This window comes from Diuraphis noxia, unplaced genomic scaffold (genome assembly GCF_037042655.1).
Source record: "Diuraphis noxia isolate RWA-SAM2 unplaced genomic scaffold, SU_Dnox_SAM2 contig0005, whole genome shotgun sequence".
NCBI lineage: Eukaryota > Metazoa > Arthropoda > Insecta > Hemiptera > Aphididae > Diuraphis > Diuraphis noxia.
Window position 1 is genome coordinate 19,918,215 of NW_028301715.1, and position 18,877 is coordinate 19,937,091.

The 18,877-nt window shown below is 33.9% G+C and overlaps 1 long non-coding RNA gene across 1 annotated transcript in view; it reads right to left on the reverse strand.

Moving 5' to 3' along the window:
• Positions 1 to 18,877, reverse strand: part of LOC149055020 (uncharacterized) — a 147,103-nt gene that overhangs the window by 46,220 nt on the left and 82,006 nt on the right. The window contains exons 2-3 of the long non-coding RNA XR_016192173.1: positions 6,398 to 6,541; positions 3,333 to 3,458 (exon numbers count right to left, since the gene is read on the reverse strand). This is a non-coding gene — a long non-coding RNA (uncharacterized LOC149055020). The remainder of the gene's footprint in view (positions 1 to 3,332; positions 3,459 to 6,397; positions 6,542 to 18,877) is intronic.

Genomic DNA, 18,877 nt, shown 5'->3' on the forward strand with positions numbered 1-18,877 from the left:
TAATTGTAATAATTATGAAAAATATTCAATATCTGCAATAAAACACATTTTTTTACGTATATTATATTATGATCTAATTTAATAACAATTATGTTATAGATCAAATTTTTTATTTATTTTAAAACGAGATGTATTATACTATTTACAGTATACGCATTTTATACTAATACCAAAAGGTCATTGCCTAAAGTCCATTCTAGCTGTCACCCCCAGCACTGCAGCTGCTTGTAAATTCCGGCATTGCATTTCGTCTGTTGGACACGACTAACCTACGAAAAAAAAAGGCGACATAGGGCGCAAACATAATAGTATAATATTATTATCGTAATTTTGCGGTTACCATTCCGAGGCAATTCGACACTGTGTCGCGTGTACGCTATCGTTTATCGCCCCGAGCACTCAAAGTATTGTATTGCTGCACAGACGATATGCGACGTTGTTATATTATTGTTATTCGTATATTTCGGTCGGTTCACTTTTAATAAAGTCCATACGAATACACGCATTATATACCTATACATAGATTTTGATATTCGCCAGGGCCGCGTTCCATATAACCCGCGCATTATATCTAGGTACATCACGACGTATATATTCGTTTTTTTTTTCGAGTAGGTTTCCGTTTTCACTTCCACCCACCCACTCATCCGCCCGAAAACACACACGGTCGCCTTCTCTATACCTATCGCTCACCTACCTCGGGTACCGCCTTTGGGGAAAACGACCCGCAATTTCCCGCGCGCACGCCCGCCGAAAGCTATTTTGTTGTTGCCGCCGCCTTCCCGATCGTCACGCGCATTATCGATGTAACTTGGCTCGACGTATACATAACAGCGTAATCACTCTCATCGATGCCACCCATTCCCACCCACCCCCGAAAAACCAAGATCAAAGGTGTTTCTCCAATGCTTTCTCATCCCGATTGGCTGTTATATATATACGCATTAACAGTATTATAACCGTGGTTCGATATATAGGAATGTAATATACGACCGTGTATAGTTCAGATAGCACGTAAATTCGTGTCCGATATGTAATACATACGTACGTGTATATATTATGTATATTGTGTCCGGACCTTTAAAATTAATCCATGCACGCCCGGACACGGACCGAAACACGTCTTTGTGATGAAACGTGACAGAATAACGATCTACGGGTATTATATTATAGTGGACTCGAATCCACGGTCGTCTGCAGAGCCACCGACGAGTAATAATAATTCAAAAGCTACGTCGAAACCTTTGAGTTGAGCACAACGAAAATCTCACGTCTTGCGTGCACCATTTACTATTTGACGTTTGTAAACGATTATATATACCTATACCAGCACATATTATTATAGTGTATCAAATTATCAGTGTAAAACATAATATAGTGTTTGCAATAGCACTATTATATGACCCTATATCAGAGGTATTCAAACTTTTTCATTCCGCGGCTTCTTTGGGTGTTCACAATATTTTGATGGCTCCCAAATTATTATGAAAAAGTTGTAACAACACACGGATACCACATGATGGCCATTGGCCAATATGTTATATGATGATGGGTGATAATAAAAGTGACTTTTTAGTACTAGAGATAAAAATTCAAATGGTCGCGCGTCATAAGGTGTGTCGTTTTCATTTCCATAATGATTGCAAATAATATTAATAATAATTATACAAGACCTAGGTGTGATGTTCGTTTCCGGTGCTTTTACGCGGCTCATCCCTTTGCAAACACTCGTGACGCCCCTGGAAGCCACGACGCACAGTTTGAATACGCCTCTGCCCCATAAAGCCCGTGCTTTTACGGCTGACATCATTGGGCAACGTCCCAAGTACACGAAAAAACGGTTCATGAAAAACACTGAGTTGTTCAAAGGTTAAGATAAAAAAAAAAAAAACATCGAAAAGACGAAGACTGGTGACCGCGCGTGAGAGCTGTTTAACGTGTAATATATTATCATATCATACGATAGAATATTTTGGTCTTTGGACGACGTCTATCTGCTAGCGCCCTGCACAACTACACGATTTATTGCCATTGTTTGAATTTTTACTACCAAACTCGCGGTCATCCGATATTTACGGTAGCTAAAGGAAGTGGAATCGTATATATTGAAGCTATAAAAACGATAATTATAACCTACGATAATAATGATCAAAATATTTTCCACCAAAGCGCTATCGCCTGAAATAATATAATTACACTGCACATCGATATATTATAGTGCAGTGCGAGTTACCCCGTAGAGTTAAATATTAATTCAAACTTATTAAAATTAATTATTGACGGGGGAGAGGTTGCGAATTTAATTTTAGCGACGCTGGGATGTTTTAATTATTCTATTGTATAATTTGATAAGTATTGGAGTTGCTCAACAGAATTGATATTTTGATGTGCATGTCGGAATGAATTTTCTATGATAGTGATACCTAGCTATCGACTGTCGAATTTACTTAAAACCGCAACAGCGGCAAACAATACTTATACGTTATTTCAACACGTTTTTATATGCTCACAATATATCCACCATTTGGGTATAACTAGTGAGTATCTACGAAAAGTGTTGTAATTTTGTACTGAAACGTTGATTTGCTTGAACTGTGTCAGTATATAATCTATTATATAGTACTCGTATATAGTCATGTGTATTATATTACAGATACAAACCAGGAGCCAACTAATTATCAATTAATTTAGTAGAATTTTTTCCCAAATACCCAATCATTAATTTTCGAATCATCAATAATATGAATCACCATAGGTTTGTCAACATACAATCAAAGATAAATAAATATATTTCTGGCGGGAATAATGATGTGTGAAAACATTTTTGTTTCAATGTTTGCATATATCCATTAACATTCCAATACAAAATCTTACAAATTGAAATCATCTCGATACAAGTAAATAAATATTATTGTGTATCACTTGTAAATAATATTTTTGTAGTAGAATACACGTAATTATTTTTATAAATTACCGATAAAAAAGTATAAAGTGTTAAAGATGACTGAATTAATTTCGTGCCAATAATTTGGAAATATAGATTAATCCTAGTCTGCTAAAACGTACAATGAGATTCAATGACAACATAGTCATTAATTAATAATCATCATTACAACTAGGCATAGAACTTTGTATTTTTCGTCCTTGTAATAGGGTTTTCAATTAATGAATTTGAAACATTTGTGACGCAATATAGATGCAATTATCCGATATAGTTTTTTGTAATTTCGTTAATTATCATTAACTATTGAAATCAATTTACGACCATACGATAACTAAATTATTTTACGATTTCCTGCCTTAACTTGATATTTTATAATAATAACACTTACCCGAATTATTCATCATCCAATCTACTCCAATAATTATATACACATCGAACGCACAGAGATCATAGCACTCCCAATGTAGTTTGCTAAGGCGTACCGTTTTCGATGAGGTCCAGAAAAGGGTTCTTACTGTAAATTATTAAACATACGTCTTAATACTTCGACCTATGAATTTTTTTTAAAACTAAAGCTCATTTATAGGCGTTATACCATCATCTACTTTTCTTATGACTGATTGATTAAATATTTTAAAAAAATTTAAAGATTCGTATATATATAATAATATATAAGTACATAATTTCTATGACACGAGAATAAACATAATGGGTACTTTTTTGCTTATGTACACGACATCATAACTATGGTAAACTTAACGTCGAAAATTATATTTTATTCAAAATTTAGACAGACCAATGTAGTACGTCGATTATATTATAACATAGGTGGTACATAATAATATGTGCCGTGTCTGCACGGACCGCACACAATAGTAATGATAAATATTTCATCACAAGAACAATGAAGATGAAATAAATTACAAGTTCTCAAGTCATTTCGAAAGTACACGTAATATTATTATTATTTTTTATCTTGCAATAACAATAAACCAGTTCAAAATTGTCGGTTAAACAACAGATTTACGCGCCTAATAATATAATAATTCGTGTTTAGTATCACACTAGGCTCCGTATGGGGTAACTACAATATTATTATGTCCTGTGTACCTACGTATATACATCTAACACATTAAAACATTACGATGAATCTAACTCCTCGGTTTGTGTAGGAATTAATAAAAAAGCAAAAATACATAAATATTAATGTCTTTGCCGTAATAAAATAATTTCCATGTTCGGTCCCGTGGCCAACATGATTATTCATGATGAATAAATACAAAACGAAAAACATATATGATGTATACATATATAAGTATTCAGGTACTTACAACGCATACATCGGCCTCAAAGCAAAACAATAACAATAAATGTACGCCATCATTGTCGTCATAATTATTTTCAAACGACTCGATCGCCTTCGCGTGCCTCATAATTTCTGCGTTGAATCGTCCTCTGATGATCATCATCCTTTTATGGCGGAGAAAAATTCTTCGAATACGTACTAAGTACGCAAGTTGTTACCTGTAGCGGACTATTCGACAAGCTAATGACGAGAGAAAAACGAACTATAACGAATATCCGACGAGGTTGGAATATTATGTATTATTGTATATATGCACATTCACAAGTGCGGATGTTTAGTAAACCGATGACGTTGTTTAACTCAAACTTTTATTGCATTAACAATTTGACCGCCATCGCGGGCTTTTGTCATACGGTTACAAAAACGCACAGTTTGGCCGATTATAAGAATTGATTTTAAAACATATTATTGATGTTTGCAAACTAGTAACAGCTACTGAAAGCGGCAACACTGTACATTATAAATGCGACGAGAAAATAATAATGTATTCTTGGCCTTTGTAAGTAACATATATAGTGAAAAACCTTTTGGCGGTCAACTTGTTTGTAACATTTTATAATAATATATTCAGAACAGACTCGATACCAAATCGATTCCTAGAAACATACAAACGCAATAGACTTAGCTAGATCAAACACATTTAATGACGGAATATCGTACACACACCGAACCTATGTAGAACAAACGCAAAACTTTCAGAACATTTATTGAAATCTGACGGCCACAATATAGCCTCATTTTCAATCACCACGATGAATTTCGTCAAAAAAGCGAGTCTACAAAAACAAACAGTAAATATTTATAAAAAATATTCATATATTCATATACATACTATATTTTTCTTGACGATTTTGTAAGTTACCCAATAGTCATATCCCTCGAACTTTAAAATTAAATCTACTTTATAAATAATACTTGTTTCCTGATGGACTATAATGTAGTAGTGGGTATTTTTGTTAAAAAATAATAAATAGAATTAACATCCCAGCTTGCGAGACATATAGTATGGTCGACGGGGGCCGAACCCTATAACACGGGTGGGTTGTATATGATATAAATCCAGATCTCGAGTTGTAGTCGTAACTACAATATGTTCTCGGGCAGAGTTCTCTTACGCTGTATTCCACAAATTGTAAAATAGTTTAAAATAAATACATTATTTTATCAGTATATAACAAAAAACATCGACTGTTATTCTTTAAATTAACCTATACCTACTACTCCCCCAAATGTCAGACTGTGTAGCGTCTCATGAAATATAAAGTGGAATGAGTAATGAGTGTAGGGAACGGATTTGAAAGCACTAGAAAACAGGAAAAATGCTTTGAAAAAACTTATTACAGAATTTTTTTTTCTTCAAAAAGTGCTATTAAAATGATTTCCAATATTGAAAAAATTTCTTTTTTGCTACATAAATTCTTATTATTATTAATTATTCGTATAATTGTATTGTTCATTCTTTCCTATCTTTATACGTTACCCCGAACGTTTTATCGGTAAAACATAATAGATAATAAAAAAATAGATGTATTTCTAACAGTAGAATTTTTTTAGAATGAATTTAACTAAATTGTAATTAAATTTTATCGATTCTTATGTAAAAATGACTTAAAAAATATAAAAATTCAAAGTAAAAGTTACATTTTTAATTCTTTGATGTATAAAATGGAATTTGTGATTGTAAAGCAATGTTTTCGGACAATCAGAAGAAAATGCAATTTGCATTCAAATCCGTTTCCTAGTAATGAGATAAAACTACACACCATTTGGTGTCAGATGTAAGACGAAGCATTCAACTGTAATGCTTAAAGTTATTTGTTAAATAATTTCTTTGTATTCATTCACAAAGCGGTGGAACATTAGAAATGCGTTAAAGTGGTATACGGAATATTATAGATAAGTTACAATGGGAGCACTGCTATATGCATATAGTATTTAAATTAATCTAATGTAGGAAGACTATAATAGCCTTGCAGTAGTTAACGCTCAAATAAAAATTTTAAAAACTCATGTATAGTGTACTATAAAAAAATATCAATATATTAATTGTCGTTTCACGCTATCAATAATAATAATAAATTGTTTACCTCTTTCTAGATTTTTTTAATTACTTGCGCCACTGATGGACCGACACTGTAATGTGGACACTGTTGTAAATCTCAGCTATAACGTTATGGATATGGAACGCTGCAGTGTATGGTGTTTAGTAAGTATCATGAAATACGAATAATCTAAAAAAAAAAATGCATGTAATATTTTATACTATTGATATAAAAAGTCTGACGCATGATCTTCAACAACAACTATCGATACATTATGATAAGTACATTGCAGATAACCGAAGTTGTAATTGCATAAGACAACCAGATAGAATTAATAACGATTATTATCACATCGTCGTGGATAATTTACTAGTACGATTTTCCTATCGATAAGGTTTTTATTTTATTAACGATTATGTTGATATCACATGGTCTAAGTACAATAAGTAGGTACGACATATATTATACAACCCAAAATATTATAAGCACCGAATTATAATACGGCGCGGGTGTACACTTCAAACGGGAACAAACAAACCATATGCGTCGGTGCATAATTCGTTTTCGTGTTCCAATAATATATTATGTAATATATGTATATATATAATATTATATATACATACATTATAATATCACGTATAATATGTACAATATGTGTACGCAAAAATATAAACGACGATCGATATCGTACACTCATTGATAATGTATTATAATACCGTTGAAGAAAAAATCGTTTTCATCATGGCGCCCAACCTTTGAAAAATATGTGACGAGGATGTGTTTATGCATACATTAAACGCGTAACTACTTATACATTCAATAATAATTATAATTTTATTCTAACGATATACGCTCCGTGCTTTTTGCGTGACAATTGTGATGCGGGCCTGAAACGTGTTTTCGTCTGTTTGAATTATTGCACGATGACAATTATTGACAAGTATCTATAAGCAAAATGATGCAGGTTAACTAAAATTACTGCGACACGTTTATATAACATTATTTTCGTCTCGAGGGTACGAAAATCGCCTTATATACATACTGATCATTATTAATATCGTCGACTCAATTAGTGTGACACACAATAATAATAATACGAAAGAGAAAACACACTGTTGTGATACATAATATATACAAAAGCGGACATTGATCACAGAATCAGCCGCGTACGTGACCGCATAACCGCAATGCAATATATTGCAGTTTATCGTATGCATCACTATTTCGTCTGCACTCGTTTTAAGGTCGTATTTTTAGATACATTATTATCATTATTGTGTTGAAATAGCACAATAATTGCATCGGTAGTGACGACTATCCTCAAAATAATGTGCAGTGCATCTGAGGACCCCATTATACTACCTATAAATCTAAGGATGGCTCTACCATTATTTTAGTAATAAATACGAATGAGGACGTTGAGTGCAGGATCAGTCGCGCATGCGTCGCATGATCGCAATGCAATAATTAATTGCAGTTTTGCACTTTAAATCCGTCTTTGCTTTCTCGTTTTAGTTTAAACTTAATATTTACAATATCACTGTGTTGAAATGGCACACAGCTACAGTTGCATAATGCGAGATTCACGTGCAGAGCTTGCAGCTGCAGCCATTAGTATAGCATCACCCGATGTTTCGTTTCTCGTCTCAACACGTCACAAACGGTCACCTTACCTAACCACCGCGGTTCTGCGACATAGGGCGATAGTAAATAAAAAATGAATTGTGTACGTTCAAGACGCATAACGCCGAGTAAGGTCTGAAAATCAAAACCATACAGGACTACGCGTGACGCATGCTGCAGTTCCAATGCGGTCGGCGAGAAGTACCAACATTTTTTGTATCTCGCGTCTGGCCGATCCTTTTAAGCACACGAAAAACGGTTTTTGGCGAAACGAAAAAATCGTGACTTATCACTTCGCATAATATATCGTATACCTACGTATTATAGGTGTGTATACAGTTCAGGTATGTTGCGGTATTTTTTAATGCAGGTAATAAGTACGATACGCATTCGGGTCGGTCATTCGAATGCGCCACGAGCCATGTGCGTATATAATAACATAATATGGAGCGCTGAAACTCCCTCCGCGTTTGTATTACCGTATTCGCCATAGTTGTTTAGCGTTTTTTATTATTATTGTTAGGTATTTTTTTTTTTTTTTTTACTGACGTCCGTTCTTACTTTTTCGTCGAAACGCTTCGCACGACTCACGACTGATGGGTAGGTATTATATACGTACGGTACATTGTCGGCATATTGATGCACATGACGTTACAGATATGGTTATAAACCGGCGGCGGCATATATGGTATACTCGTTATACCGGTAATACCGCGCGCGGTACGGACCGGTTATCGTTTTATACATAATCCCGCGGGTTTACGGTATGCGTGCGGCGGCGTTAAAACAATAACCACTGTTGTATATTGTACTACCTGTACAATATAATAATGGTTAGTATAGCACACACACACACGACGAACGGTATTTCGTTTTATAGCGATTCCGTCGGTCAATCGTAATGATGAAAATATCGTTATTATAATACTTATATATCTAGCTATAGGTACATAGGTACACGTACGTGCGTTATTAACGAGATGTTATAATAACATAAATTTATGTACCGTGTTTTGTGCCATATTATAATCTAGGACGTATAGTATAATGTGGCGATAGTCACTATAACGACTTATCGACGACTTCGCGCGATGGCGGTATGTGGTCAATGGTACGAATAACGGTTGTATTATATATTTATGATAATAATATCGTTGAACCTTTATAGTAGGTACCTAATAATGATTTTTTTTTTTTATGTACACCTATAAAAATAACAATGTATTACTATAGTAAACTGCGGTTGTGTTTTTTATTAATTAATAATTGGATTAATTATTAATAACAGTGTGAAAATTTTGTTTGAATTTTGTCGTACCGATAATTCTCAAAATAAAGTTAGACAAATAACCATGATCTATTATTCGATATTTTTCAGGTACTTGCTAGAATATATACCCTTTTCAGATAGGTACCTACCGTAAGTCATGATAAATAATAATAACCCTTATATGTTCCCATCGAATTATAAACTACAATCCTTGTCAAATGGAGATAAAATTACTAGTGCGAAACACAGTAGCTATAAAGAGATTTTAAATCGTGCACTGTTTAAACATAAATCATACGGCATGCGATAAGAAAGTGCAACTCAGTGATGAAATAATAATGAATTTCTATTATAACTTTTAAGACAATATTTGAAAACCGCGCTAAGGAAATGTAATATTTTATTTAATAAAAGAAAAAAGTTGGAAAGCACAGCACTATAATATACGATTTCATTCGTCGATACAGAGACGATTTTGCATGGTTTTATAAGTTAATAGATATTATTATAGGTACTCTATAAGTTGTGTGGTGGCACAAAGTTAAAGTTACAAAAGTTATATTAGCTAGGCCAATCAATTCTTGGAAAGTCCATTGCGTAAACTCACGGAATTCGCTAAAATATTAATACTATTACGATTTCCAAGTATCCCAAAAGACCAAAACAAAAGTATTGATTGTATTATTATAGTAGATATAATTTTAGATTTATTTAAACAATGACCAACGCGTTTATAACTGGTTTTTATTAATAATATATTAAGTATATCAAACCCTATGTTGATGTCAGGCCACGGCCAGTGTGTAAGAATTTTGTATTTGTGTAAATTAAAGCAAGGTTAATTTTTTTCACACAATCACATTAAAGAAAATCTCAAAAAATGATCTACGATGATAAATAATGTATTCTACTGACGTTTGCAGTGTGCGTATACTAGTATAATAGATATAGGGGATGACAGAGATATTGGCATATTTCGAAACCTTATTTATTGATTGAAATTCAAATCGTTTGGAGGAAAAAAAATTATACAGCCTTCATCCAACTAAAACTCTTCCGGGTAAGATATTGTTAGGTGTGTATAAACTCGGCTGCCATGACCTCTTCTATAGAAGATTTTATTATTTGTATACAAAATTGATATTTTTTACTGTTTGTTTAACATCTGCTATATTGTTTATTTAATAGAATGTATACAAAGATTTTTATATTTAAACGTTTATGTACAATTAAATTTCAAAGTTTAGGCATTATAATGTAGTCTGTATTTAAATAATATGCTCGTATATTTGTGTTAAATATTTTGTAATTTCCACTGTTACTTTATACAGCTTATATTTACAAGCTAAATTTTGTTTATGTTTTTAATATTTATTACCGTGGTACAATAATATATTTTTATTTTCAACTGTTTTATAACGTAATAGATGAAACTATTTAAAATACTATATGAATGTATGGTGGGATTGAAATAAAAATATTCATAGTTTTTTTTATCTGTCATGAATTCGTATATAAATTAATATGATTGGTTCAAGTTAACTTGCACAAAAATAACCGTATCTCGAAACTCGAAAGATCGGGTGTTAAAAAAAAAACCAAATGCCAAAAATATAATTTATTCAAATAAAAATTATGAGCATCATTGATAATTAATGACTAGTGACTACCAATTATAAATTATTTTCGGCGAGTGAATGTATTAATTTTTTTGAGGCAACCCGAAAATTATAGATAATTGTACCTGCAAAGATAAGACCATATATAATAGTATTACCGATTCATAGTTAATATCTCAGATATAAATGAATAAAAAAAAATGTAAAATATGAAGTACCTATTTAAGGGTTAATTTTAGCGCCAAACTTTCAAAATTAGAAAAGGGGTTGGCCAACGACGGAATAAAAAGCACAAATAAATTGCTAATATAATATCATAAGCACATTACCTAATCATGTTGTTATAAATTATAATAAACACACAAGCGAAAAACCAACAATCCTTTACTAATCGATCCCTTATTTCGACATCGATTATATTTGTTTTTGTTATATTATTATATCGCATAATATAATCATTATCTTTTCCAGAGGGAGGATCAAAACCAAATTAGTTCTCGAAAAAATTACATACATGATGCGACTAGCCCTCGTCATGTCCCGAACGGACATATAATATATTATTATTGTAATAATACATAATATAATAAGTATAATTATATATATATATATATAAAGTAATATTAATCGATACTCGAGGGCATTTACTTGAAAAATATACATAATCGTGTGTGTATGTATGAAAATAATGTTTCTGTTCTTATATATACGTCGAAAATGAAATTATGACATAATGATACGTTATTAATATAATACACTTCGATGTTAACCATGCGTTTATAATGTTTAAAGAGTTTTCAATCTCCATCGCATAGGCCTGTTCACATGGCGTTGGTATGTATATAATGGTTATTACCACGTCTTTGAAAGGGCGAGAGAAAATAGTAAACGAAATTTAAACCGCGATCATCTAGGAAATAGAAAATAAAAACGCCAACATCTGTAAAGCGCTCGTATGTATTAGGATACGGAATATGTAAATATATAAATATTAAATTTTGATGTATACATTATAAAGGCTCTTGGAGGGGGGAGGAAGATTTATCCTAATTACGCCCCTGATGCTACGCGTCATGTTGACCATTAAATGGTTATACGGAAGCCAACAGCAACATTTATTCTCGTATAACAGACAATTAATTAATACGAAAAATTCGATTTCGTTTTCGTTTGAGGAGGAGGTTTTTATGTTCAAAAACCAGATTTTTATGTTGTATCGTAAACACGAAGAGCTCGAGTTTCATTTTTGCGCGATATCATCCGAAAATACTGAATAAAGAAAAAGGATTTGCTCTCGGCGCCGTGTCGTAGTAAAAATAATATATATTTTATTATTTTGATATACGGAGTCAGATATTATGTATATATTCAAAATTACGTTATGTTATTATTAAATATTTTTTTTTTTATTTTGCAATGTCAAAGGTCAAAATCGAGTAAATTTAATACGCGTCGACCTGCTACGAATTGAAATATTCCAGCAGGCACCTATGTTTTTACAAATATATAGGTACGGTGCTGCAGCAGCAATCTCGTTTGTGGCGAAAATCCTCGACGACGACAACCTAGGCATATAAGTTATAACTGTATTTACACGATATTGTACGTAAACGGCGCCCTCACGCCGCCTCCACCGTGATTTCGACATCCGCTCCGGAATACATATTAACTTTTTCCTCTCCGGAGTTTCTTTTTCCCGTTTTTCTTTCACGAGGATCGCGCTGCACGCATACACACGCGCACTGCCGCCCACCCGACTACCCCGGCCCGCTCTCGATCGCCCGTAAACGTCGTAAAAGGTCGTCTTATATTTCTCGTGTGTCGCATACACGTCGCCAAGAGTCGGAAACCGCCCACCCATCCGCAGCCCGCCAGCAACCCCTTTTTTTACGCGCGACTCTTCGCGATCGCAGGTCGCTTCTCCTCCTCCGCGCGACCTTTGCTCCCGCCACCGTTTGAGCACCGCTCCCGCACACGTTATGGATGGGATTTTAACGATACTCTCCTGCTCACACGCTGCAGCTGTAGCACGCGCAGACTTTATTATTATTCGGACGAGGCGGTGGCGGGGGGAGAGGTATATTTTAAATTTTTTTTCCGACCAAGTTTTCTCTCGCTCGCGCACTCGGAGGAGAGGGGTTTTTTCTTTGTCACTTCGACGTTAACGACCCCTACTCTGCTGCACTAACGTTCGTGTCCCGAAGAAAGATACGGGAAGACGACAGCACATCAACGATGGGGGTACGCTTTACCCCCTCATCGCGCACGTCTTATACTGCTGGCACGAACTACATATATTAATACAAAATACTCTTCGCGGGGTGCATATAACGACGTTATGATAAACGCAAATAATACGCATAATATATATACAAACCGCGCGCACACTCGGCTTGTTCGCGATTCAATTTATATACATATATACATATAAATATTAAGCAATGGCGATCTTTTTAATAGATGGGTAGTTGGGACTATTGTGGATATACATTATAACTATGTGGAGCTAGACTTGGCTCTTTTCACTGTTCTTTTGACGCTTACTTTAATTTTTTATAAATATAATAAATTGATACGAATATAAACCGAAAGAATTCATTTTTGTTGAAACCAAACAATGTATTTGACGACCGTGATAATATTACGTATATAGTATTGATTAAAAGAACAATATTATTCACAGTTGATACCATGTTGTAACCTGTAAACATAATAGATTTCTGTAGATCAATATATATATATATTTTTTTCACACAGTTTTTTTTTAGTAATAGCAACCAGTAAAATTTCTTTTTTTTTCAATGGAAAGCATTGATCATAATTATGTTAAGGATGTCACTATAATATTATATTGTATTTGATGATATTTTGAATTCATTTGCAAATTGTTTGGAAACATTAGAATTGCATTATTTTTAATAACATAATAATATGCATAAAATCATTTTTGTCACAAACATTGTACTAATGTCTAATGTCCATATTTGGTTGGGGCTGAAGACCGCAAAAATGTTATAATTTAATATTGAAACGAAAAAAAATCATGTTGGGCAAGCATCGAGAATTGCACATTTTTAAGAGCGATTAAATATAATACAATGGACTCAAAGAAGTCAAATGTCAATTTATATGAAACATATAATATATCAGCAAACTTCCACTTGACTTTGGTTTGGTGTTCAATGGATGGAAAGAAAAATGCCAAATGGTGCAGTCAAACAGGTCATACATTTTCGTATTTTTACGTTTCTTAAACCCATAATATATGCACAACGTGCTGCTGAAAAAAACAGTCGCCTGCAGGTCGCTATTGACATTATGGCCACTAAAGTTAATTTTGGGAGCCGCAAATTTATGAAATCGTTTCGATATGAGCCACATTATTAACTACATTATTAACTATGTCTATAAAAGTATATAAACACATTTTTAATTTTATAATAAATAAAGAGACATCGATTTTGTTCAGATACACATTAAGAGGACGCCACACCGCATATTGTGTTGTCTCCGTCTTACAAACGTATAACATAGCAAAATCTGTTTAGCGCGGGACAACTTTACCTCCTTTGTATATATAGTAGAATTACCAAAATTTGACAACGCATAGGTAAGAACTTTATCTATGTCATAGCGTCGATATTTTTTTGATAACATAAATATAATTAAAGTTATAAGCTTAAGAAAATACATTTATTTTTCATTAAATTAATTATTGGTTTGTGCTATCAAAAAAATAACGACGCTATGACACAGATAAAGTTCTTACCTATGCGTTGTGAAATTATGAAAATTCTATTATAAATATTGAGGGAGAAAAGTTATCCCGCGCTAAACAGATTTTGCTATGTTATACGTACGTTTGTAAGACGGAGACAACACGTGCGGGTGTGTCCTCTTATAAGAAATGAGATTTTACTTTTGAGAAGTGCTTTTTATATTATATTAATTAATTTTACTCTAAGCTTGGTGTCAAGAGCCACACGAGGCTCACTCAAGATACTGCACATCATCAAATGGCGGCCCGTTCAGGACAAATTTTATCCGGCCCACAGAGACAAGAGAAAAAACTTTAATGTTTATCAAATTCGTTTATTGGTTTCTATACCGACGTCTGCAGCAATTTAGACGGCCCGCGAACAATTTCAAGATTCCTAACGTGTGGCCGTTCAAAAATAATAATTATTGGTGACCTAACTACCTTCTGTACGGTCGGGCCGGCTGTGCCCCCAAGGCGAACAGCTAGCGTGACACGCTCGTGTATGTGAGTGCATAATACGAAACGACAACGAACGATTATCGTCGAAAAATATAACACGCTGTCCCCCGAAATATATAATGTGCAGCGATATTATATAATAATTTATACGAGCCGGCATAATGTAATATGTATAACACGACGCGCGTGTGTAATATAATTTCGCCAAACGATGTATAACTGCAGCAGCAAGTCTCGCGTGAAAGGGCTTAAACATGTAAAATGTGTAGGTATTATGACGAGAGGGCAAGTGATTGGTGCGGAGGGGGTGGGTTAGTCCGAGTGGTGGTGGGGTCGAGCTGCAGGTAATAGGAAAAAAAACCGAAAAATAATAATAAAAACTACACATATACACATATTACGTGTATATATATATATATATATAAGACAAAACTTAGGGCCGGCGGCGGCGGTGGTGGTCAAAACACGACGGCGGCGGCGGCGTCCATAAATATAAATATATATATTATATTTATATATATACAGAGTGTGTATGATTTATGAACCGAGTTCTCCTTCCAACGGGTTCATTAGCATTATTCATGGGGGTATTGGGTGCGGCCGCGTTCTTAAAAAAAAAAAAAGCACGGGCGGATTCTATATATATGTATAAATAAAATAATATGCTCCACGCAAACACGGTGGACGCGAGACGACGACGAACAGAACAGTATAACATAATATACTACAAAACTATATATAATATTATCACATATAGGTGGGTACATATATATATACATAAGTATTATACGACCGAAGCATATAATATGATATATAAATATTTTAGTAGGCATCTATCGTATTTACTACATAGAAGGTATATATATATATATCATATATGTACCTATATGATACGCATACGAGTTTTTCGTTTCCAAATATAAATTAATACGCGCACGTCCGATCGTTATATAATATACGTCGCCGTTTATTAGGTACCTCCATCATAAAAGTTTTAATGTCTATACCGTATATACGATGTTTAGCTGGTAAGTGCATCGATGAGGAGGTGCCCCACACGCGGGTTTTCGTCTGGCCTTTGTTTGAAATGTGAATTATTAAGAAAATGCACTAAAATAGCCAAAAAATGTATTTAAAGTTAATTTTATCAAAAACTGCAAAAAAAAAAATAATAATAATAACTTAAAATAATCAGTATCATCCAAAACACATTTTTTACTTACGGGCTAACGTTTCAAAACACCAGAAAAAAAGATTAGCATCAAAATCCCAGTCCTAAATCATTGGTGCCAAAATATATATTATTTACCATGTTATGATTTTAGGAGGTAGAAGGATTACCTTTGTCACTCTAAATATATTATGATAATTTTATTACATATTACAGTTAATGTTGTGAACTAAAAGTCAATAATATTACATGAAATATAAAAACTACACTTGGTGTAAAGTAAGGTAATTATAAGAAATTGTGTCGAAATTGTATGTGGAGGTGTTTAATGTCACAGCAGATAAAATTTTAGACTTAAGCGCCACTGATGCTAATAATAATTATGAACCCTGCACATGTGATGGACAAAGATAACATAACATCAATACGGGGTGGGCCAGGTGGGCCATGGCCTACTCTGCGAGCCGTACTGTATACTTGTTATAAAAAATTGTGACTTGATAAATTTTCATCACGAAACTTTAATTCTGAAATTACAAATTGCAATCTTCAATGATATCAATAATTGAAAAATTGAAAAATTGAATTGATAAAATTTCTTAAAGTACCTCTTAAAGTGCCAAAAAGATCTGCGCAAGCCTATGAATACGATGGATACGTCACAATTATATTATATTATGTATATAATTATAGTTTATACGATTAATCCAGAAAAACGAATTAATAAATTTTAATCTGAAATCAATAAATCTTTAAATCCATGACCACAGATGACACCAACAACCGAACACCACCCCCCCCCCCCCTCACCACTACCGTATTCACGGGGAAACGGAACAAATGCACAGCAAACCGTTAGATATTCGAACAATACTCGATTGTTATTGATTTGTAAATACAACACAATATGTATTATTATTATAATAGAATAGTCACTCGAATTGTTTGTTTTCAGCGGTGTTATAATCATTATGTGAATCGTATAATCGGGCTGCAGATTTTTTGGTATCTATCGTTTTGTCTGTCACGATTTCGGAAAAGTGTGCGAGGCACACACAAATATTACTGTGGATTACCTATAACCGGGTAAATCGAACCGGTCGGCCTTTTCGTTTGATAGTACCACGGCGTGGTTTTCCGATGACAACCGCACATTTTTCTATGAAACAATACTATAATTGCCGACAAGAACAACGGGCTCGTTTCGAGATTACGGCGACGTGCACAAAGCAAATATTGTTATAACATAATAATATGTACCTACCATATACAGCGCTATACAGAGAGAGTCGGCGGCTCCTTTCGTATCACCGGCGGCGGGCTTTGTCAAGGAAACTCGATACGGTGGCTACGATTTCAGCCGTCCTAAACACATTTTTTCTACAATATTATCATCATCGTATTTGTTTCGAGTACAAGGCGACAGCTATACGACGATAATATTCAGAACTATATAATATAAGAATAATACAATATGACTATTTTGCATTCCACGCCGAACACGCAAAGTCAGTTTTTTCACTCCTCCGTCACGTCCGCACTGTAGTTGTGATGGAGTCGGCTGTATGTAGCTATCGCAATAATATTGTAACGAACTTACTGTGCACGCGTATAACAACAATCATATTATTATTATTATTATTATTATTATGATACCCACCCCCATGATAATTTTTTCCGCACACGCTGTACCTAATAATAATAATGTATACCTTCGTCGTCGTATTAGGTTTGACGTTTTAATTTAACGACCACTGCCGATAACGCGAATATTGCGCCGTATGTGTACTATATATTAGGTGTGTGCAGGCTCGTAAATCATTTGACACATTTCAGATGGATTTTTATTACAAAAAGTAAATAAATGAACGACGCGACAGTCTGCAGCAGTACAAGAGGATATGTGCAGTGTACACCGTAGACGCATACTAACCTGCTGCATATCATACTATTATATATACACCAGCCATATTCGATTTATAAAAATGCATTAACGACAGGCACGCTGCAATTATTACACTGCAAGCTGATCGATCATTGCACATTTTTTTGTACAATTATATTATGGTGTTTATAATTTCGTTTTGATCACCGAAAAAGATCGAATTTTTAAATCGATGTTGTCGATATCACATTACGCATGCGCCGATGTTCTAAAGAGCGTACACATTTCGATTGTTTTTATATGCGCACATTTTACTATAGGCATACAATTGGTACACCATTTTAAGGGAGATTGTTTATGGACAATTATATCAACCAAAAATTTACCAATCTATTGTCGATCATATCGAAGGACCTGACAAAGCTATTATTAGACTTCTGCGGAAACTGATTTGAACTCGTTAACATAATGCGTCTATACTATTTAGATCGGACTAGAGGCTATATTTTGTTAACATTTTGTCAACGATTTAAAAATTAAAAAATTAAAATTACGATCGGAACGGAGTCAACGAAAATAATGTTATTTCGATGGCACGCTGCAAACTTTGCAATTATCGCTCTATAGTTAGACGCTAAGAGGCTAAACGCCATCGCGATCACACACAGTACATAATATTTAATAATATGTTATACGTCATCGTGATGTGTATTGAAGCCGACGACTAAATTCGCACGA